Source organism: Botryllus schlosseri, chromosome 11, assembly GCF_051294905.1.
Source record: "Botryllus schlosseri isolate E-star chromosome 11, Bs_hap1, whole genome shotgun sequence".
NCBI classification, from domain to species: Eukaryota; Metazoa; Chordata; class Ascidiacea; order Stolidobranchia; family Styelidae; genus Botryllus; species Botryllus schlosseri.
This window is the reverse complement of record NC_137246.1, coordinates 8,419,509-8,444,090: the sequence shown is the minus strand read 5'-3', so window position 1 is coordinate 8,444,090 and position 24,582 is coordinate 8,419,509.

The window sequence follows — 24,582 nt, the reverse complement described above, 5'->3', positions numbered from 1 at the left end:
TTCATTGATTGAAAACATGACATTTCATTCATGAACCTATTATAATAATAATTATTAATATTATCCAGTGAAATAAATCTTATTATATTCATATCAAGTTCCCTCTATATAACACATAGAAGTGTGTGTGTGCAGTGCATGCTTAGCTGACTACATAGCTGCTTTTATAGTAACACTTTGCCTTTGTAATAGATAAGAGCGGAGTTTCAAATGGTTGTTCCGAGGAGTGTCGAAGCGAAATACTTACTACTAATAACGAAATATTTGGAGTAGAGCTAGAGACAGATGAAGAGGTTAGTATTATTTAACTATTCGAGAAAGAATTTATTAGTTGGGATAATCCTGTTTATTTTTATTGCAATTTTATATATTAAATATTGTTGTGGCAGAAATCTTGCCTTCATATCAACCGGAATGCAATAAGTGGAATGTGTTTCAATCAAATCTTCTACATTATTTACATTTATTATTATATTTATTTGTAGAAGCCGCTGCGGTTATGCTCCTGATGGAGTTACGAAATGCAGTAACTGAAAAGAGAATCAGGGCACAACAGGATTTGAGGGCGATAACGCTTTATCAGGTGAGTTGTAGGATTTGCTGCTTGCTTAACCTTGTACTGTGTGAACAATGAACATAGATGTACCATAACGTCCTGATTTGTCAGATTTGTACTGATTTCGACTCTTGTCCTGATTTTCGGCAAACATTGTTCGGCGTTTTCCGTAACACCTTGGACGTTTTGCATGCCACGATCTGGCACAAGTTCGAACTTAACAGACCGTCACAAAAGTGCAGCTAGTTGTCTGAAAATTTTGTGGCTTAACATGCGCGCATTTTGAGTTTGTTCTAATTCGGGGGTCTGTTAATTTCCAAGTTGCGCCACAAACATGTGTTCTAATTCGGGGTCTGTTGTGTTCAGACGTGTGCCGCCAAAATGTGGCACAGTTGTTTTTGGGTGCTGAAAATATGGTAGGCCTATGTTTTAATTGACGCTGTTTACGTTATGACGGTGCAATAAACACTCGAACTGAAAAAAGGCCTCCAAAAATAAATGTTTATTAAATGCTTTTCAATTACGTCATTCTTTTTGATAAGGCTAAATCTAAGTTAGAATGAGCTGGTGTAAATTCGTTTTTGTCCCACACCATGGAAAATCATTTTTGCTGCTAAATGTAATTTTTGATTTTCCTGACTTCGAGTCCATTAGGATGGCTACCATGGATATAGTGGATAGAATCAGTAAATGTGAACATAATACTTGTGCCGTTCCAAAAGAAACCTGTATGATGGTATACTGATCAAATCTGAATGGATCATCAAAGGTTAGTAAACTTACGATTATGTGGAAAAACCCATACATGTCAACGACTAGACAGCATATCGTGACGACAGAATTTGCTATCACTTGTTTCCATGAGTTAAGCTTGTTAAACCATATTGACAAAAACCTATATTGACCTATTCAGCTCTATTTTTATTCATTATGCAGAAGTCCCATAAAGGCATTTCTACCTAATCAAAATCTTGTGCTTTCAATTCACACATGGATTATTGGCAATATAATTTTACTTAACATAGTTTTTTCAATTCCAGGCCCATTCAGTCCAATTAACGGCCACAAAGCTGAGTCCCCGACATCTCGTACTAGGGCACCATGAAAATGGTGACATGCAGTCATGGATCGTGGCGAATGGCTTCCGCATAAAGGGATCGTCTCACAATAAAGTGAAACCATTTGAGATGGTGCTGGATCTTCTCACGTGTTATTATGTTTGTGACCCCGCATATCCAAAAGTTTTCCAGATACTGTTAATTTTACAGTATGTCCTGATTGGAGACAAAAATTTGGATTTCAATCAAACAAGCTTCTCTGTTTTATGAGCAGATTTCAGAAATCCCAGTAATGATTTTGCTTTCGTTTGCTGACTTGGACAACTATACAATTCTAGTACTAGTCTAGTTGTCTAATTAGAGTGAAAAAATGTGTAGCTAAAATTCTGATTATACTCTAATTTTGAAAAAAAAACTAGCTATAATTATAATTCTACTTTAATTCGTGAAGTGCTTCGTCTCTCTCATTCGAATCTCATTTGTGAAAACAACTGATCCTATAATTCTAATTGTACTCTAATTTGGAAAAACAGTGTAGCTATTGTTCTAATTCTACTCTATAATTTGAAAAAACTGTTACGATAATTCTGATCCCACTCTAATTTCGAAAAAAAACGAGCTACAAATCTAATTCTACTCTAATTTGGAAAAAGCTGTGTAGCTATAAATTCTGATGCTACTCTAATTTGTGAAATGTTTCTTTGCTCTCAATCGAATCTAATTTAGAAAACAACTATCGTATAGCTATATTTCTAATTCTACTCTAATTTGAAATAAAAACTACCTCTAATTCGGATTCTAGTCTAATTCAAAAAATATACTGTAGTAATTATTCTAATTCTACTCCAATTTTTGAAATGTTTTTGCTCTAACTAGAATCTAATTTGTGAAAACAACTGTGTTACCATAATTCTAATTCTCTTCCAATTTTTGAAATGTTTTTGCTCTAACCAGAATCTAATTTGTGATAACAACTGTGTCGCTATGATTCTAATTCTACTCCAATTTGGGAAATGTTTTTTGCACAAATTAGAATCTAATTTGTGAAAACAACTGTGTTACCATAATTCTAATTCTATTCCAATTTTTGAAATGTTTTTGCTCTAACCAGAATCTAATTTGTGATAACAACTGTGTCGCTATGATTCTAATTCTACTTCAATTTGGGAAATGTTTTTTGCACTAATTAGAATCTAATTTGTGGTTGCAACTCTGTCGCTATAATTCTAATTCTACACCAATATTTGAAGTGCTTCTTTGCTCTAATTAGAATCTGATTTGTGAAAACAACTGTGTCGCTATAATTCTAATTCTACACCAATTAGTGAAACGTTTCTTTGCTCTGATTAGAATCTAATTTATGATAACTTTGTAGCTGTAGTTCTTATTTCTATTTGGAAAAGCTTAAATTTTTCAATTGTGCAAGCTAGAAATTCACATATTTTCGTCTGCAACGAATGTTCTGAATTCATCTTTCGTTGCAATAAAATATTTTTTGAGCCTAAGCTGAGTGAAAATTCATGGATGGCTGGTATTAATTTCGAGCTCTGCACGAGTCAGCATGAACACACCACCACTAAACACAGGATAGCCAGGCACACATCGACTCCAGCACGTTGTGTGGTAGTTTAAAAAAAAACGGATTTGGCGTGTAAATTTGCGTTCCTCTGCACGCATTCGAATTTAGAGTACATGCTGCATTTATCTCAATGCGTAGGCCTGTATAACATTCCATTTACTTTCAACTTGTCTATGAAAATGCCAGGCTCTAATGCTATCACTGATAGACTGAATCCCGTTGTACAATAGGGACATATAGCTTCATAAATGAACAATCGAACATACACTTACACGGTGCAAAATGTCTTGGTCGTCAGCAAGTAACCCCCATCAATGCGTACCATATACATGCCTACAAACATTCAGTACTTTACTGTTTTTTGTTTGTCGGTTGGCTATTTTTTCATACTATATTGAACATTAAAGTCACTCGTGACTTCTAACCATTAGTTATTTAGAAGGGCTGTGTTCCAAACAGGGCCGTGGAGTCGGAGTCGGAGTCAGTGGAGTCGGAGTCTGGGTGATTTTCGCTTGATGGAGTCGGAGTCGTGAAAACTATAATAGCTGGAGTCGGAGTCGGAGTCGGTGGGAAAATACTGACTGGAGTCGGAGTCGGAGTTTGTGAGAATGATGCTGACTTCGACTCCGACTCCGACTCCAACTTCTCTATCATGAAAACATTTGCTTTCAGAGAATTTTTAATCAAATTTTTGTGTACCACCAATCACTGTTATTAATAACCATACAGATCAGGTGCGGCCAGCCCGTGGCACGCAGGCCAAATTTAGCACACGAGAAGGTTAGGTGTGGCCTGCAAAATAATTCTTGAAATTATTTATGACATCAGGTACAATTGCAAGGCCAACCAAAATTTGATTAGCATGTTCCAACTAGCAGGCACACACACAAAAAAAACACTGTTCAACTTTGTGCTGCGAGAATATGTATCACAAAAATGGTTCGCAAAATATTTTAAACGCGGCTTGCGGCCCTCATCGATGCAAATAATTCACTTTAATTTGTAGAAGGTGAACGTATATTTGGTCGTCAAATCGCGATAGGAGATGGTGTTTCTCAGAGCGTGCGATGAAATCTACGTTTCTAGCGATGAGGTCGAATTTGTACATCTAAGAAGGATCGTCAGTTTGCTGAAATCAGCATCAGTACGCTGTGCGAAATACATGGTAGTGATCAATTTTATCGGACTGTACAATCGACCGTCAAGGTTGCGCTGATAACAAAATTGCAGACATGCCGCAAACCTTTAATAATTACAATTACAGGGTGCGCTAGTCATACCCAAATACCCAGATTCGGCAATGACAACGAGCACAATTTGTTCAGACGCGGGCATAAGTTTTAATCAAAAAGATACATAGACACTAACAATATTGCACACAGAGATTGTTACTGTTTGGCGAAACTGATTCTGCAGACGGTAGTACGCCTGCATGCGGAGGCGCTAAATCATGCCACCGCTGATAGTACCAATGAGACATCGATGACCCATTTCGCATACAAATGATTCTAGCTATTTTTCAGTACGCAGCATCGATAATACGAATTAGTGAATTGGCATTTGAAAAGGACCGGATTTCTACTTTTAAATGAGAAACTCACTGGCTACGCACCTAGGGTTTTAATACCGACAACGCGCTGGTTATTCAGCCGGGATCTACGGCAGACGCAAGTAGTTAGTATGATCGGTCGTGAGGTGGCAGGGACTCTTATGGGCCCGCTCGCATGTCGCCGCGAAACTCGTGTTGGCATATCGCGCTTTTAGACCCCCCTTCCGCTGGCACATCGCCATTGGTTCTTATGGGTGCGTTCGCATGTCGCACTTTCAGGTATAGTCATCTCTCGCACATCGCATGGAAAACTCGTGTTGGCACATCGCACTTTTAGGTATAGGCACCTCTCGCACATCGCATGGAAAACTCGTGGTCGCATTCGCCATGTGTTCTTATGGGTGCGTCGGCATATCGCACTTTCGGGTATAGGCATCTCTCGCGCTGTGTTGAAGAAGTATCAGGAATAGTAAATAGTCACGTGATTGATTCTTAGTTAATGTGTATATTACAAATTATTAAATATGACCGATTCGAGTTAATCCCAACGTTTACGGTGAGTACGACAATGATATAACGTTATTCTTATGGCGGTGGTGGCATGCGGCTATTGTGTCTTATGGATGCGTCGACATATCGCCCTTTCGGGTATAGACATCTCTCGCACAGCGTTGAATATGTATCAAGTAAATAGTCACGTGGTTGGTCCTTAGTTAATGTGTATATCGTAAATTATTATATACGATGTAGCTCAGTCGTGACAAATGACCGATCGTGTTCTAAGTCTTTCCTCGCTATTGATTGCTAGCTGAATAATACTTCAGATCGGATTATTCGCACCTTCCGTACCGCTGTTTCGCACCTACAGAATAGTCTGCTGTTCACAGTCGTGACTTCACCGCGATAGCGCAATTTTCGAATCAGTCGCATGGTAATGTTTTGCTATTTAGTTTACCACAGAGCCGGTGTAGACGACGATTCGAATACCAACAATAGCCGCGTTCACATACTAACACTCCAAAAAGGTGTGAAATATTTCCTACGACCACTCACAAGATAGCACATCAGAATAGTCATCTCTCGTGGTTTGATGTTACAAAGATAGGAATCACGCACAAGTAATATTTTGGTAATAAGTTTGTCACATAACCGGCGTAGACGGTGATACCAACAATAGCCGCGTTCACAAACTAACACTTCAAAAAGATGTGAAATAGGTTGCAAACCCCGCGATCGCTGACAAGATATTGTCTCGGACATAACCATCTTTCGCGACTTGCTGTTACATACATTCCAATCACTCACAAGATACTATTTTGGTACTTAGTTTGTCACAGAACCGGATTTCACTGGTAAAATTTAATAAGTAACGAATAACAGAGCCGGCGTAGACGGTGCTTCGAATACCGACAAATTTTCACTTATTTCTGCCCCAACCCTAATCCTCTGTGAAGTTGACGCTTATTCAAAAAAGGTGTGAAATAATTGTAAAATCCTACGTCGGTGACGCGATAATGCATCAGACATAGCGATCTAGTTATAGTACGGTGTCGGAATCCATTCGCGAGATGTTCTATAGGTAAATTGAGATAATCCGAAACGAAATATTTTGACTTTGGCGTAGTGTGAATTGAAATAGGATTGACAAACATGACCATCAACTTTCCCACAGCCCCATATTGATATTATACGCACATTGATTTGAAACAAGTAATGGAACATTGCAACTCTATTCGCGATCCGACTTTTCGTTTGTCAAAGCGACATTTTAACATCTTACCATACTCAAAAGAATTATTTACAACATTAACAAGTGTTCAAAATCTAGTTTTCACTTACTTGATTATATCACTGCAACTCACGAATTTGAATTAATTCATCCTGGTTGTATTCGTATGATCGGTCTTTTTTATTCAATTGTAAAGGTCGTTACTATTCTGAAGACAAAGTAAGTTATTTACTAATCGACACATAAATGACTTGACATAAACATATTATATTTTGAGTATACGAGATTTGAATGTCTGAAAAATAACTGAGAAATAATTTATCACAATAAAATACGTATATTACAGCGTAAAAGATGTTTGAATGTCAGCAACTCTGTACGGTTATAGTTACTACCACTAATTTACCCGACCAACTCGTCATGATCATTCCTGAAATCAACACAAATATGACCACTGACTTGAGTTAACCACAAAACAGCATCAAGTTTTAAATCCACTCGTAGCTTACGGATTATTTGAATGCTGGTTATGTTTTGTTGTAATTGAGTTAACGAAATAGTATTACGTCTCGACATCTTACCATCTTACCATATTCAAAGAATCAACCACGAAAACATTGTCAAGTAAATCCGTTAACCGACCAACTCAAACAGTATCAATACGAAAAACAACCAAACATACACGAATCCATACAATCACTAAAACCTAAAATCCATAACAAACTCGGCTGTATTCATATCCCAACGCATCTTTTTTATTGAACTTGAAAAGTTGTCACTATTCTGTAAGATAGAGGAATTACTACGCGATATATTCTGCAAGACAAACTAATTATTACTCGGTATATTTTGTAAGACAAAGTAAATACTACTCGGTGTGCGGTTTGGGATTAACATAATATGTTTGAGTAAACGAGATTTGTCAGTCTAACCGTCGTAGTTGAGAATTCATTTCTTACAATCGAACGCCGGTGCTACATTGAAAGTTATCATGTTGTAAACATCCTTATTGACACATTGATTTGACATATGTAATAGTTGATCATGACTTGATTATTAAATTATTTGCGTTAATAAGATCTGCATTGTGGTAAATGTTATGACAGCAACAAACTTTTCAGAAACATTGTTATTAACATATTGATTTGTAAAACTATGCGTGTCTGAAATGTTTTTGATTTGAAAGATATTCCGTGTTTGTACAAATCACTTTACGTATTACGGATATCAGAAAATATTTTTACAAATGCAGTTGTTTCCAGTAACCAACACTAAAGATGGCACAACAATTTCGTTATCCAAACATTGAACACCCGATGCAAAATGCTTTATTGGTCAAATTCGTGACGGCTATAATTGAAACGACTACGTATAGAGTCAGTATATTACAATTTCATGTCGTTACTATTGAATCCAGCAATTGATACAATTTGTTGTCGGAGTTGTGACAGCGCATTGACACATACACAACTTACAAAGTGTGAAAATATCACTTTGGGTATCGAGTACCGTTTGAAGCGTGCGATCAATACATAATTCCGTTCGCACTCTCTAAGACGTTGTGAAGTCTACAGATTTACACTTCAAGACTTTGATCAACACATATGCAATTTGGAATATCTTTACTGGATGCATCCTATTCGACTAGACTTGAGTAATACACAAAACTCATAGCATTAACAAAATCGCAATAGGCGCTACACTGAAATCTACGAAATGTTTTTCTATTGTTGTTAGTGATCATAAATTATCATTTGAATAAGTAATTGTAATCATAAAACCAAACTTGCGAAAGTCATTACCATAACAAAAGAATATTGTAGGTTGCTTGCTAAATGTATGCCGGAAATATTTGTAGAACGCTCACAACCAAAGAAATTGGAAATTTTCCCATTGTCATTCGTCAAAGTAAATGTCGTCACAATAATCAGTCACTAAAATACCTTACTTGTATGTGATTGAATCGCCGACAATTAACTCGGTAAATCAAACCCCTGAGAAATTTCACTCAGTCATTGGATAGGAAACAGCGGCACTTAATCGGTGTGAGTCGTTTTTTCTAAATACTAATCATATCTGTCCACCCAAGAACAATTTTCACTCACTTGGGTAACGAAACCAGTGTCCAATATCAATACAAGATATTTTCGTCACACAAAAATAATCAACTTCACTCGATATTCCCGTACTACGAAACTGTACAATGGTTTCATATTTTTTGTGTGACATGGAATTAATACCGATCGAAGTAACCGTATTGGAAATAACTTTTAAACAAACACACTCTACGTGGTTAACATTCTCGTCGATTCTATTGTGATTAATGTATACTTCATGTGATCTGGATTCATTTCGATATGGCTAAACATTCAACCTCGACGGATACGAATTGTCACACACTCAAGTAATATCATACCAAATAGTTATTTACAAGACACAGAAAATTTGTTTTGGTCGTTTCGATTTTATTACTGGAGATACTCATCACTTCGCTTAATACAATCTAGATTTAAACTCCATCGAACCTTTGGTGTCTATCGTTTGCTGGATACGAATTATGTTAGTCTAAGAGTACACAATTTTCACTATCTTGGGTTATGAACTCAGTGTGTTAGCGATCATTCAATATTTTGTAGTATCAACTAGCTACCTCGTAGGATACGAATGATCATCCTCACAACTCTTACAAAAGTACGAAGGATATTTACATCACACAAAGTAATCGACTTTACTCGATATCCTCACACTACGAAACTGAATGATTGGTTTGACTCTACAAACTGTTCTGATGTCACAAGAACTTTTTCATACGAATGGTTACGTATCTAAATATTCAAATAATCCAACACACGACTATAGTACTTACAGAAATATCATAGTTCTTGTAACAAAGTTGTATAAGTATAATGTTTATCGTAAGTCCTACATAGCCATGATATCCGTCCGAGTTTGACTTTTAGAAAACATTATACCGACTTCGCGACATCTTTCAAAATTAAAACCACGGTGACTGCTTCAGAGACCTACCAATGATATTGCAGTAATACAGTTACTTTCACAAAAGAGTATGTATTCGACTTACTTACCACAAATCTAACGCACAAAACAATTTACTTTACTAGCGAGAAGCGCCGAGCCTCACATCCAAACAACTAGAAAGTTGAACTATATTAAAAAACGTCGCTAACCTTTGTGCACCAGCTGTAAATCACACAAGCAACATGTTTCAAGATTCTGGTTATTGAAAAACGTGAAAGTGTTTCTCCTGCACCAAGTCGTTATGTTGACGAAAGCGTATATTGTAATACCATGATCGATTTTCATTCGTTGGTCACAAACTGTCACTACTCTAAATAATTATTTTTCACTCAAACACAAAAGCATACTTGTCACCAATCGTTTTCATCAAGCACGAGTTCAAGAAGCTTACTTACTACGACATGAATTGTTATTTTTTATGTTGTGTAAATAGGTAATAATTTATTTTAGTAACACTACATCAACATCATCGAGTTGTGCGAATAGATTTACATGTGGTTTTAATCGAAGTACACAGCACGAACTAACTGTAGACTCCTCTCTGTTGTACAGCTACTCGGTAATCGAAATGCATTAACATGTAAACAACGATCTTGTTTCGTCACACCAAAAATATGTTCACTGTCGCGATACTCCGCACAAGACGTGCATAGCCTTTTCACACTCGTAATAGTATACCAACGTCAAGCGATAACGTTTAACAAGACCAACGACACTGAACCCACGCCGTTTACCTATGTAAAATTACCACTTTCACTTGCCAGTCCATCGTTTACCTGACTAAACATATTATTTTCCTTTGGAGATCTGACGTTTACCCAGAGTAAGAAACCATTTTCACTTGTAAATATTTTTTTCCTCGGCTAACAAACCTTTTTTTCACTTGGAAATATATTTTTTCTTTGGACAACAAACCTTTTCCCCCGGGTAACAAACCTTTTTTCACTTGGAAATACATTTTTTCTCTGGTTAACAAACCTTTTTCCCTGAGCAACACGCCATTTTGACTTGGTGGTCGTCGTTTACCCGAGTAAAAATATCATTTTCTTGGAGATCTGGCGTTTACCCAGTGTAACAATACATTTTCACTTGGAAAAACACTTTTACCTAGAGTAACTAATCATTTCTCCTGGGTAACAAACCCTTTTCGTCTGGAAAACTATCATTTGCCTGAGTACCAATACAGTTTTCACTTGGAAAACTATCTTTCACCTGGGTAACAATACCATTTTCGTTTTGAAAACTGACAACCACACCGGTCAATTTGATATTTTTGTATATTGTTACAACGGACAGTGACAAAATATACATCAACAACGACTCCGATACATTTGTCTAATCAAATATTCACTTGCTCTGATGCATCCCATCAAAATCATTGGTTACTCACATACAATAACAATGTGCTGTTGTACATCGACATGTATGTTTTCGGAATTGGTGAATAAAGGGGTTTCCGATATGTCCGTGATGTCCGGGTTCGTGCTTTGGATTTTCCAGAGTCAAAATGTCTGAATAAAACACCTCCTCAACGACGGTTGGTATGTGGATAACGGTGTTCGGAAAACGGTTGGATTTATGTCACCCATCGCGATAACAATTCCTGGTCGAGTTTTCCTCCGGCATGTTTGCTATATTGTGTCTTTATTGGTCAATGTATGTCTCGACATTCAGTTTGAAATCGGAAATGATAAAGTATGTAACCGGATCCGGATATCAACTCTGAATCGATAAACCAATGAACAATATTCAAAGTAAACATGTTACACCTGTGTTTCCGCGAAAAAATACCATCCAGACATACGTCGCGCTTGTTTGCCTACACCAGTATACGCGTAAATGGAGGTGTGTGACATTGCATGCAATGTGTTGGTATACAAACATCGATCCCCAGACATTATCATAGCCGGTAATTTTGATGCAGATCGAATGTCACCCGATAACAATACCAATAAGTCACATTGCAATGACTCTGAGTCCGTGCTATTACATCGATATTTCGACACCGTTCACTGATTTATTCGATGGTTTTATCGCAAGATAGTCATGACCCTATCTGCAGACGGACCACCCAGACCAATTGGATACATCGGTCAATATCCATCGACACCGAAGTTTTCTGCTGAGACTACAGTGTTTGATCTAGGTGAACTATCGAAGTACGGTGCTCGAAATGATTGCGATCAGTCTTTCAGTCACGATGCATGGATGTCGCTACTCCCACATAACGACTCCAGATAAATATCGTGAACAGTGATTCTACAAATCTCGGACTGATACTGTGATCCAATAAGGTGTGTTTTTGTGAAGACTGCAATCGTACACCACAATAGAACACTACCTCGTGATTTCACACGCAATCATAAAACACACTTTCGTAAGGGTCCAGTTTCGAAACGGTCATCGCCACAAGAGATCGAGGTTGCGCTCGTCATATCGGTAACATTTTGAAACGGCATCGTCACAAGGCTATTGACATCGATTCAGTTGGTCATGTCAATCCGTTTCACAATCTGTCGTTTTTCAAGTCCCAGCACCATAGTGTTACGACACAGACAAGAAGCGTCGGTGGAAATAATAAAACACGGAAGGCACACTTTGGTGTTATTTGACATGGGTTTTACACCAGACGAACCTCACATTCGAGCGATGTATTTGAATGGCGATTGTATTATTGATGTCCAGGCAAAAGAAATGTATCGATTTATTGGTTTCGTACATATCCAACAAAAACCAGGGTATATGATTGTGCATGGTTCGTATATTCGAGTGTGAACGCTCTATTGATATATGCTGTATAGCTCACTTTCACCATCGTGCGAATAACCCATGTTACGGGTCCATGTTTGTGTGTCTGTATGTCATGCTTCAGATTGACTCAGAGTCATTGCAATGTGACTTATTGGTATTGTTATCGGGTGACATTCGATCTGCATCAAAATTACCGGCTATGATAATGTCTGGGGATCGATGTTTGTATACCAACACATTGCATGCAATGTCACACACCTCCATTTACGCGTATACTGGTGTAGGCAAACAAGCGCGACGTATGTCTGGATGGTATTTTTTCGTGGAAACACAGGTGTAACATGTTTACTTTGAATATTGTTCATTGGTTTATCGATTCAGAGTTGATATCCGGATCCGGTTACATACTTTATCATTTCCGATTTCAAACTGAATGTCGAGACATACATTGACCAATAAAGACACAATATAGCAAACATGCCGGAGGAAAACTCGACCAGGAATTGTTATCGCGATGGGTGACATAAATCCAACCGTTTTCCGAACACCGTTATCCACATACCAACCGTCGTTGAGGAGGTGTTTTATTCAGACATTTTGACTCTGGAAAATCCAAAGCACGAACCCGGACATCACGGACATATCGGAAACCCCTTTATTCACCAATTCCGAAAACATACATGTCGATGTACAACAGCACATTGTTATTGTATGTGAGTAACCAATGATTTTGATGGGATGCATCAGAGCAAGTGAATATTTGATTAGACCAGTGGTTCTTAACCTTGCCCCCAGCGCCCCCCAGGGGGCGCTGGCGATGTTGAAGGGGGGCGGAAACGCTCAGGGGGCGATATGGGGGGCGCTGGGCTCAGGGGGGCGGTATGGGGGGCGCTGGAGAAAAATGGCTTCGCAGTAGATGATGTGGTGATAGGACATATCCTTAATGAGTATTCAGAGCAAATTAACACCGAAAACTTCGTTACATATAGCCTTCAAAATACATATAGGTTTAATTGTCCATGGGCGCCTAAATGACTGACACCGAATGTTCCTGTCTTGGAAATCTGAACCCCAGAAGACGAATTCCATCTGGCAGGGAAAAATTATATGGCAGTTAAGAAATACCAATCTGAAATCGTGTGCGTCTTTTAGTTTAGTACGATTGGGCGACAAGCTATATTCCTGTTGGGCGATATCCCCGTTGAGCGATTCTATATTTTTTGATATTGCAGACAGGGGGTCACGAAATAACATCATGCAACGAGGTCATACCAACGGGTTCGCCTGCCCGAATATGTTTAATTATTGGTAACGGGCCCTACAGTTTCCAAGAAACCTCACAATGTTCGCTTTAAGTTTTGATGAGTCTGCGCACACTCAACAACTCACTGCGCTGACCCTTGGACAACAGTGCGTAACGACTAAAAAAAACCCGGATTTGTTGTGCGCAACGTAGATTTTCTGTGCGCAGAGACCGTGTCAGCACTGCGCACGTGCGCAGCTTAGAGGGAACTTTGCACCTAACTCAGCTCTACCGGTAAATGTGTTTACGTGAGCAGAGAGAGGATAAAAATTGATCTCAATTTACATGCAATTCCCGATGATATTGACCAATTCAATCATTAATTAGTGAAATTTTTCGCACTTCGCGCGACTAGGCGAGAATAGCTCCCTCAGTAAATGTACACCCAATGTAGATACCTAATAGGCTATCAGCAAATAGCGGACAGACTAATGGGGGTCTGGGAGCGAAGTCCCCCGGAAGTTTGGTTTATCACCCGATGGGGGCCCAGGACCAACGTTTTATGTTTGGGGAGGGGGCTGTCGAAGTGCTGTTACGGCCCTGGTAACGAATAATTGTACCTGCGGGAACGCCCGAATATGTTTAATTATTAATTACGTGCCCCTTATTTTCCTATACAACAGCTCACTCAGTGCTACTGGTAAATCTGATTACGTGGGCTGAGAGGATAAAAAGTTTATAGCGACTTATAAATGTAATTACCATGCATTATAGCAAATTTTGGTACCTAGGGCGACCAGGCCACACAAACTTTGCTGACCATCAAAATCACGATATGGGGTTCGTGGGGGCGAAGCCCTCAGAAGTTCGGTTTATCACGCTATGGGTGCGCAAGGCAATCGTTTTTAGGGGGGTTGACGATGTGCTGTTACGGCCCTCCCTCTTACTCATTGTCTTTATTACATTCCTTACAATATGAAATTGAGGGGGGCGCTGGAGCACGATAATTTTTGAAAGGGGGCGCTGGACGAAAAAAGGTTAAGAACCACTGGATTAGACAAATGTATCGGAGTCGTTGTTGATGTATATTTTGTCACTGTCCGTTGTAACAATATACAAAAATATCAAATTGACCGGTGTGGTTGTCAGTTTTCAAAACGAAAATGGTATTGTTACCCAGGTGAAAGATAGTTTTCCAAGTGAAAACTGTATTGGTACTCAGGCAAATGATAGTTTTCCAGACGAAAAGGGTTTGTTACCCAGGAGAAATGATTAGTTACTCTAGGTAAAAGTGTTTTTCCAAGTGAAAATGTATTGTTACACTGGGTAAACGCCAGATCTCCAAGAAAATGATATTTTTACTCGGGTAAACGACGACCACCAAGTCAAAATGGCGTGTTGCTCAGGGAAAAAGGTTTGTTAACCAGAGAAAAAATATATTTCCAAGTGAAAAAAGGTTTGTTACCCGGGGGAAAAGGTTTGTTGTCCAGAGAAAAAATATATTTCCAAGTGAAAAAAGGTTTGTTAACCGGAGAAAAAATATATTTCCAAGTGAAAAAAAGGTTTGTTAGCCGAGGAAAAAAATATTTACAAGTGAAAATGGTTTCTTACTCTGGGTAAACGTCAGATCTCCAAAGGAAAATAATATGTTTAGTCAGGTAAACGATGGACTGGCAAGTGAAAGTGGTAATTTTACATAGGTAAACGGCGTGGGTTCAGTGTCGTTGGTCTTGTTAAACGTTATCGCTTGACGTTGGTATACTATTACGAGTGTGAAAAGGCTATGCACGTCTTGTGCGGAGTATCGCGACAGTGAACATATTTTTGGTGTGACGAAACAAGATCGTTGTTTACATGTTAATGCATTTCGATTACCGAGTAGCTGTACAACAGAGAGGAGTCTACAGTTAGTTCGTGCTGTGTACTTCGATTAAAACCACATGTAAATCGATTCGCACAACTCGATGATGTTGATGTAGTGTTACTAAAATAAATTATTACCTATTTACACAACATAAAAAATAACAATTCATGTCGTAGTAAGTAAGCTTCTTGAACTCGTGCTTGATGAAAACGATTGGTGACAAGTATGCTTTTGTGTTTGAGTGAAAAATAATTATTTAGAGTAGTGACAGTTTGTGACCAACGAATGAAAATCGATCATGGTATTACAATATACGCTTTCGTCAACATAACGACTTGGTGCAGGAGAAACACTTTCACGTTTTTCAATAACCAGAATCTTGAAACATGTTGCTTGTGTGATTTACAGCTGGTGCACAAAGGTTAGCGACGTTTTTTAATATAGTTCAACTTTCTAGTTGTTTGGATGTGAGGCTCGGCGCTTCTCGCTAGTAAAGTAAATTGTTTTGTGCGTTAGATTTGTGGTAAGTAAGTCGAATACATACTCTTTTGTGAAAGTAACTGTATTACTGCAATATCATTGGTAGGTCTCTGAAGCAGTCACCGTGGTTTTAATTTTGAAAGATGTCGCGAAGTCGGTATAATGTTTTCTAAAAGTCAAACTCGGACGGATATCATGGCTATGTAGGACTTACGATAAACATTATACTTATACAACTTTGTTACAAGAACTATGATATTTCTGTAAGTACTATAGTCGTGTGTTGGATTATTTGAATATTTAGATACGTAACCATTCGTATGAAAAAGTTCTTGTGACATCAGAACAGTTTGTAGAGTCAAACCAATCATTCAGTTTCGTAGTGTGAGGATATCGAGTAAAGTCGATTACTTTGTGTGATGTAAATATCCTTCGTACTTTTGTAAGAGTTGTGAGGATGATCATTCGTATCCTACGAGGTAGCTAGTTGATACTACAAAATATTGAATGATCGCTAACACACTGAGTTCATAACCCAAGATAGTGAAAATTGTGTACTCTTAGACTAACATAATTCGTATCCAGCAAACGATAGACACCAAAGGTTCGATGGAGTTTAAATCTAGATTGTATTAAGCGAAGTGATGAGTATCTCCAGTAATAAAATCGAAACGACCAAAACAAATTTTCTGTGTCTTGTAAATAACTATTTGGTATGATATTACTTGAGTGTGTGACAATTCGTATCCGTCGAGGTTGAATGTTTAGCCATATCGAAATGAATCCAGATCACATGAAGTATACATTAATCACAATAGAATCGACGAGAATGTTAACCACGTAGAGTGTGTTTGTTTAAAAGTTATTTCCAATACGGTTACTTCGATCGGTATTAATTCCATGTCACACAAAAAATATGAAACCATTGTACAGTTTCGTAGTACGGGAATATCGAGTGAAGTTGATTATTTTTGTGTGACGAAAATATCTTGTATTGATATTGGACACTGGTTTCGTTACCCAAGTGAGTGAAAATTGTTCTTGGGTGGACAGATATGATTAGTATTTAGAAAAAACGACTCACACCGATTAAGTGCCGCTGTTTCCTATCCAATGACTGAGTGAAATTTCTCAGGGGTTTGATTTACCGAGTTAATTGTCGGCGATTCAATCACATACAAGTAAGGTATTTTAGTGACTGATTATTGTGACGACATTTACTTTGACGAATGACAATGGGAAAATTTCCAATTTCTTTGGTTGTGAGCGTTCTACAAATATTTCCGGCATACATTTAGCAAGCAACCTACAATATTCTTTTGTTATGGTAATGACTTTCGCAAGTTTGGTTTTATGATTACAATTACTTATTCAAATGATAATTTATGATCACTAACAACAATAGAAAAACATTTCGTAGATTTCAGTGTAGCGCCTATTGCGATTTTGTTAATGCTATGAGTTTTGTGTATTACTCAAGTCTAGTCGAATAGGATGCATCCAGTAAAGATATTCCAAATTGCATATGTGTTGATCAAAGTCTTGAAGTGTAAATCTGTAGACTTCACAACGTATTAGAGAGTGCGAACGGAATTATGTATTGATCGCACGCTTCAAACGGTACTCGATACCCAAAGTGATATTTTCACACTTTGTAAGTTGTGTATGTGTCAATGCGCTGTCACAACTCCGACAACAAATTGTATCAATTGCTGGATTCAATAGTAACGACATGAAATTGTAATATACTGACTCTATACGTAGTCGTTTCAATTATAGCCGTCACGAATTTGACCAATAAAGCATTTTGCATCGGGTGTTCAATGTTTGGATAACGAAATTGTTGTGCCATCTTTAGTGTTGGTTACTGGAAACAACTGCATTTGTAAAAATATTTTCTGATATCCGTAATACGTAAAGTGATTTGTACAAACACGGAATATCTTTCAAATCAAAAACATTTCAGACACGCATAGTTTTACAAATCAATATGTTAATAACAATGTTTCTGAAAAGTTTGTTGCTGTCATAACATTTACCACAATGCAGATCTTATTACCGCAAATAATTTAATAATCAAGTCATGATCAACTATTACATATGTCAAATCAATGTGTCAATAAGGATGTTTACAACATGATAACTTTCAATGTAGCACCGGCGTTCGATTGTAAGAAATGAATTCTCAACTACGACGGTTAGACTGACAAATCTCGTTTACTCAAACATATTATGTTAATCCCAAACCGCACACCGAGTAGTATTTACTTTGTCTTACAAAATATACCGAGTAATAATTAGTTTGTCTTGCAGAATATATCGCGTAGTAATTCCTCTATCTTACAGAATAGTGACAACTTTTGAAGTTGAATAAAAAAGATGCGTTGGGATATGAATACAGCCGAGTTTGTTATGGATTTTAGGTTTTAGTGATTGTATGGATTCGTGTATGTTTGGTTGTTTTTCGTATTGATACTGTTTGAGTTGGTCGGTTAACGGATTTACTTGACAATGTTTTCGTGGTTGATTCTTTGAATATGGTAAGATGGTAAGATGTCGAGACGTAATACTATTTCGTTAACTCAATTACAACAAAACATAACCAGCATTCAAATAATCCGTAAGCTACGAGTGGATTTAAAACTTGATGCTGTTTTGTGGTTAACTCAAGTCAGTGGTCATATTTGTGTTGATTTCAGGAATGATCATGACGAGTTGGTCGGGTAAATTAGTGGTAGTAACTATAACCGTACAGAGTTGCTGACATTCAAACATCTTTTACGCTGTAATATACGTATTTTATTGTGATAAATTATTTCTCAGTTATTTTTCAGACATTCAAATCTCGTATACTCAAAATATAATATGTTTATGTCAAGTCATTTATGTGTCGATTAGTAAATAACTTACTTTGTCTTCAGAATAGTAACGACCTTTACAATTGAATAAAAAAGACCGATCATACGAATACAACCAGGATGAATTAATTCAAATTCGTGAGTTGCAGTGATATAATCAAGTAAGTGAAAACTAGATTTTGAACACTTGTTAATGTTGTAAATAATTCTTTTGAGTATGGTAAGATGTTAAAATGTCGCTTTGACAAACGAAAAGTCGGATCGCGAATAGAGTTGCAATGTTCCATTACTTGTTTCAAATCAATGTGCGTATAATATCAATATGGGGCTGTGGGAAAGTTGATGGTCATGTTTGTCAATCCTATTTCAATTCACACTACGCCAAAGTCAAAATATTTCGTTTCGGATTATCTCAATTTACCTATAGAACATCTCGCGAATGGATTCCGACACCGTACTATAACTAGATCGCTATGTCTGATGCATTATCGCGTCACCGACGTAGGATTTTACAATTATTTCACACCTTTTTTGAATAAGCGTCAACTTCACAGAGGATTAGGGTTGGGGCAGAAATAAGTGAAAATTTGTCGGTATTCGAAGCACCGTCTACGCCGGCTCTGTTATTCGTTACTTATTAAATTTTACCAGTGAAATCCGGTTCTGTGACAAACTAAGTACCAAAATAGTATCTTGTGAGTGATTGGAATGTATGTAACAGCAAGTCGCGAAAGATGGTTATGTCCGAGACAATATCTTGTCAGCGATCGCGGGGTTTGCAACCTATTTCACATCTTTTTGAAGTGTTAGTTTGTGAACGCGGCTATTGTTGGTATCACCGTCTACGCCGGTTATGTGACAAACTTATTACCAAAATATTACTTGTGCGTGATTCCTATCTTTGTAACATCAAACCACGAGAGATGACTATTCTGATGTGCTATCTTGTGAGTGGTCGTAGGAAATATTTCACACCTTTTTGGAGTGTTAGTATGTGAACGCGGCTATTGTTGGTATTCGAATCGTCGTCTACACCGGCTCTGTGGTAAACTAAATAGCAAAACATTACCATGCGACTGATTCGAAAATTGCGCTATCGCGGTGAAGTCACGACTGTGAACAGCAGACTATTCTGTAGGTGCGAAACAGCGGTACGGAAGGTGCGAATAATCCGATCTGAAGTATTATTCAGCTAGCAATCAATAGCGAGGAAAGACTTAGAACACGATCGGTCATTTGTCACGACTGAGCTACATCGTATATAATAATTTACGATATACACATTAACTAAGGACCAACCACGTGACTATTTACTTGATACATATTCAACGCTGTGCGAGAGATGTCTATACCCGAAAGGGCGATATGTCGACGCATCCATAAGACACAATAGCCGCATGCCACCACCGCCATAAGAATAACGTTATATCATTGTCGTACTCACCGTAAACGTTGGGATTAACTCGAATCGGTCATATTTAATAATTTGTAATATACACATTAACTAAGAATCAATCACGTGACTATTTACTATTCCTGATACTTCTTCAACACAGCGCGAGAGATGCCTATACCCGAAAGTGCGATATGCCGACGCACCCATAAGAACACATGGCGAATGCGACCACGAGTTTTCCATGCGATGTGCGAGAGGTGCCTATACCTAAAAGTGCGATGTGCCAACACGAGTTTTCCATGCGATGTGCGAGAGATGACTATACCTGAAAGTGCGACATGCGAACGCACCCATAAGAACCAATGGCGATGTGCCAGCGGAAGGGGGGTCTAAAAGCGCGATATGCCAACACGAGTTTCGCGGCGACATGCGAGCGGGCCCATAAGAGTCCCTGCCACCTCACGACCGATCATACTAACTACTGACGCAAGTCCCGATCAGCCAGTCGAATTTGATCGTGAAATGGTGCGATTTTAATTATCCAGGTGTTATTGCTGCAGGAGCATTATGGCTGCGCATGCCGCAACCTTTTCAATAGAAATACAAATCCCGATGGTTTGAAATTCGATCCGCGACATAGTTGTGCCCGATAGAATCCGTCCAGCAATGAAGTTTATTGGAAGTTAAAAGGTTCCCGCTCAAACTAATCGAATAAATTCAGAATTTCCGCCATCGAGAATCTCTTGTTGCATCAATATTTGACAACATAGTTCAACGCCGTGCACTGCACAATGCACAGTGTTAATAACAGATCAAACACTTATATAAGTGTCTTCGAGGGAATACGAGTGTGTAAAGCAGACAAGAATTAGTAGCCTAGAGATGATAGCAAACGAGAAAGCGCGTATCTAATCAGTAATTCCTCAACTTGCGTATGGCACAATGGAGTTCCGAGTCTGACATCGCGACAATTCTCTGCAATTGAATATGCGCACTTAGCGCAGGAATGACTTTCAATTCGCAGGCATACACAAACAACTGTCCTATTTCGCGGTCCAATCAAAAAGGCTATCACGATCCTAACTCAAGAATTACTTTGTAAACGAATATTTAATTGAGAGAAGTATAACGTTGTTGTTGTTTGTGGTATTCATGGTGTTTGTCGACAACTATGGTCATTTACACCAGGCCGATATTGTTCATTATTTTCCGTAACTGCCGACTTAGAGCACGGCCCACCTCTAGGCTTTTTGTAAGACACCGCTAACGCGGATGAGGTGGCGAGGAGGAGCCTAGGTAAACCTCCAACACTTAAGTATCGGAATTCTGAAGTCGACCTCGGTCGGACTCGAACCCGCACCCATTGGTGTTGCAGCCGCGGATTATACCACTGCGCTATCTCGCCACAGAAGTATAACGTGAATTCGCTCGTCCTGTAGAGCAGTGGTTCTCAACCGCCGGTCCGCGACGACATTCCTGCCGGTCCGCCTGGTATATTACAATTTTATACCTTAATTTCAAGATGCAATGTTGACGGTGATAAGTACAGAACAGATACGAGCTCACCGCTAAACTGTGCAGTTTGCGCGATCATTCGTTTTCAATTCATTCATTTTGTGCAGGGCCGTAACTGGGGCACTCCAAACCGCCATATTGGACAGGGGCCGAGCTTGCAAAAGGCCCCAAATTATTTTGCAAAATGAACATAAATCAGAGCGTGTTTTTTAAAAACTTTTCCCAACATTTTTCAATTTCTTTTCGTGCTTTGCGCGATTTAGTGTCACTGAATGCCTTGCATATTAGGTTCCCTTCTCCGAGAAATACGCATGATTTATAGAAATAGGCATTTCGGCGCCAGCCCTTAGCGCGCCACGACGTAACAACAGTCCAACACATATAATTAGGTTTACGCTAACATGGGACTCCGAAAGGCCGGGTTGTAATGACTCAAGTCACGGTATTCGGATGACTCGACTTGATTCGAGTCAATGTACATGATTCGAACCAAGTCATATGACTCAAGACTCAGATGGCTAGAACCGACCTTTCATTGTAATTTCGAACAATATTAAAGCAACCACATGCAATATTGGGATCTCATCTATTAGTACTCGTACTTGAAAATGCGACCAAAAACTGCTGAAAGTGAGGAAAATTAGGATATTATTAATGCGAATTGCGAACCATTCGTTGTCATCAAACAGAATTCTAAAAAGTGGGTTTAACAAGACTTTAACTGGGAACTGAACAGTCAACAAAATGACTTGGACTCGGACTCGAGTCATAATCAGAGGTGGTCAAAGTAGTCAAGAAAGCTACTCAAGTAGAAGTAGAAGTAGCGACGAAAAAATCTACTCAAGTACGAGTAGAAGTACTTCTTCCATGAGGAACCTAAAACTACTTGAAGTAGAAGTAGAATTGACTGACTTTAAAAGTACTCGAGTAAGTAAGTAGTTGTGAAAACGATCCTAATTCGTTCACATGGATTGTAAAAAGGTGCAAATTGAGCTATGCGAAAGGTGTCGAGCTTTATTCATATTGAATTGATGCATACCAGCAGGTCTCCAATTTTAGATAGCATATAAGCATTCGTCCACATCATGGGATGAAAATGATAGTATTGATATGGAAATGCGATACTAATTCTCTGTTTACTCAAACAGCACGTTTTAAAAAATATCATGGTACTGCGCACTCCCCCATATTATAAGGCCTGTAGTTTAGTCGAAGAGCAATTCGGAGATGTTGTGTTGGATACGGTGTAAACGCTTTGTGCAATTAGTAGGCCTAAACGTTGATAAAAAAAATATGGTGGACCGTAAGCTATATTGTGTAGCTTTATTTCAGGAAATTGAAGACATTACTACACTTGTTTTTACATTTCAACATGTACGTTATCAAGACAAAAGAACTGATATAAATTAAATTATCAAAATATATGGTGCTGGGATTCGAAAGTGAAATATAAATCTAAAAACTGAACATGTAGTTAATGTCTTTAGTCCAGAAAGTTACGAAGGTTGGTATGCTAAAACAGCTCTAAAACTAAAAAAAGTCAGAGTCCACTTTTCCAGATTAGGACACGCCATGGACAACTTGATTACAATATGATAAGTAAACGCTAGATTGCGAAACATCAGTTTCAAACGTTATGATAAGTCATATATACTGTGATGAAATACTTGATATGGCGAAGGGCGACAATGCAGTGTGAACGGAACCACGCCAACTCGCTACCTAAATTATATTCACCGATACTTTCGTGAAATCATACTGGTTACTCCGTATTCACTGCGCGCGAATCGCGACGAAAATTCTGGACTTAAGTCAACTTTTATGAAAATTAACTGTCAATACTCCGTGAAAACAGCCCCGAAATTTCTCAGGCTATCTTCCTGATTGGAGGATTAAACTGCTTCTACTTGACAAACTGAAAATAGCGAAAAGTAAGTAAGTAGATCACAAAAATATTATGAAGTAGAAGTAGAAGTAGTCAAATTCAGATCTACTTGAGTAAGTACCAGAAGAAGAGGAAAACTACTTGAGTACTTCGAAAAAGTAGGAGTACTTCGTTACTGACCACCTCTGGTCATAATACCATGACTCGGACTTGACCCTCTGCTCCCTGACTTGGACTCGGTCTTGACTCGGTGGCGAATTGAAAATGACTATAGATTTGATTCGAGTCAAAATTATAAAAGTGAGATTGACTTGTGACTCGAAGCCTTGTGAGTTGGTTACAGCCAGGGGCGTAGCCAGCCGAAAAAAAAACGGGGGATATTTATTAAAACGGGGGATATTTTTTGAAAAGATGATATTCGTTATGCTAACCACTTTATTGCGGTTTAATACACACAAATGCCGATACAACAAGGGTAAGATAATCTCGTTTGTGTTTACGTCTTTATACGCATGAACATTTGCCAGTTATCTTAAAATATAGCTCTATTATGCGCAGTCGCATGCTACAGTAACAAACGGAAGGCGCTTTTGCCTTGCGCGCCACTATTTGCCGACAGCGAGTTTCACGCGCGCGGATTTTGATAGTAGTAAACAAATTTCGATGACAGCGAGGTATCTTGACCTTAATTACCAAAGCGAGGATGTAATCACGAAAGTGCGCGCAGATCATATTACAGCACAGTGATCTCTCCATTTTGCGCTCAAAGACGAACACTCGAACAGTGAAGACACGCATATGAATTATAGTCTGTTGCCGTTTGATACAAACAATCTGGATTAATTTTGTTTTAAATCAATCTGATTTTTACTGTCTGCCAAGATGGTGTAGCATTTTTGGTGTGTGGAGATGGTAAAGACTAATTACCGCTCGAGCTTGTGCGATTGCATCACGTGAATAACAGTGGCCTGGCGCAGGCTTAGGCTCGCGATCAAAATGCATTCCTAAACGCGTTTGCGGTGTAGAAGTGACAATTGCGAATTGTCGAGGCCAAGACTATAACTTCTGGTCATCACAAAT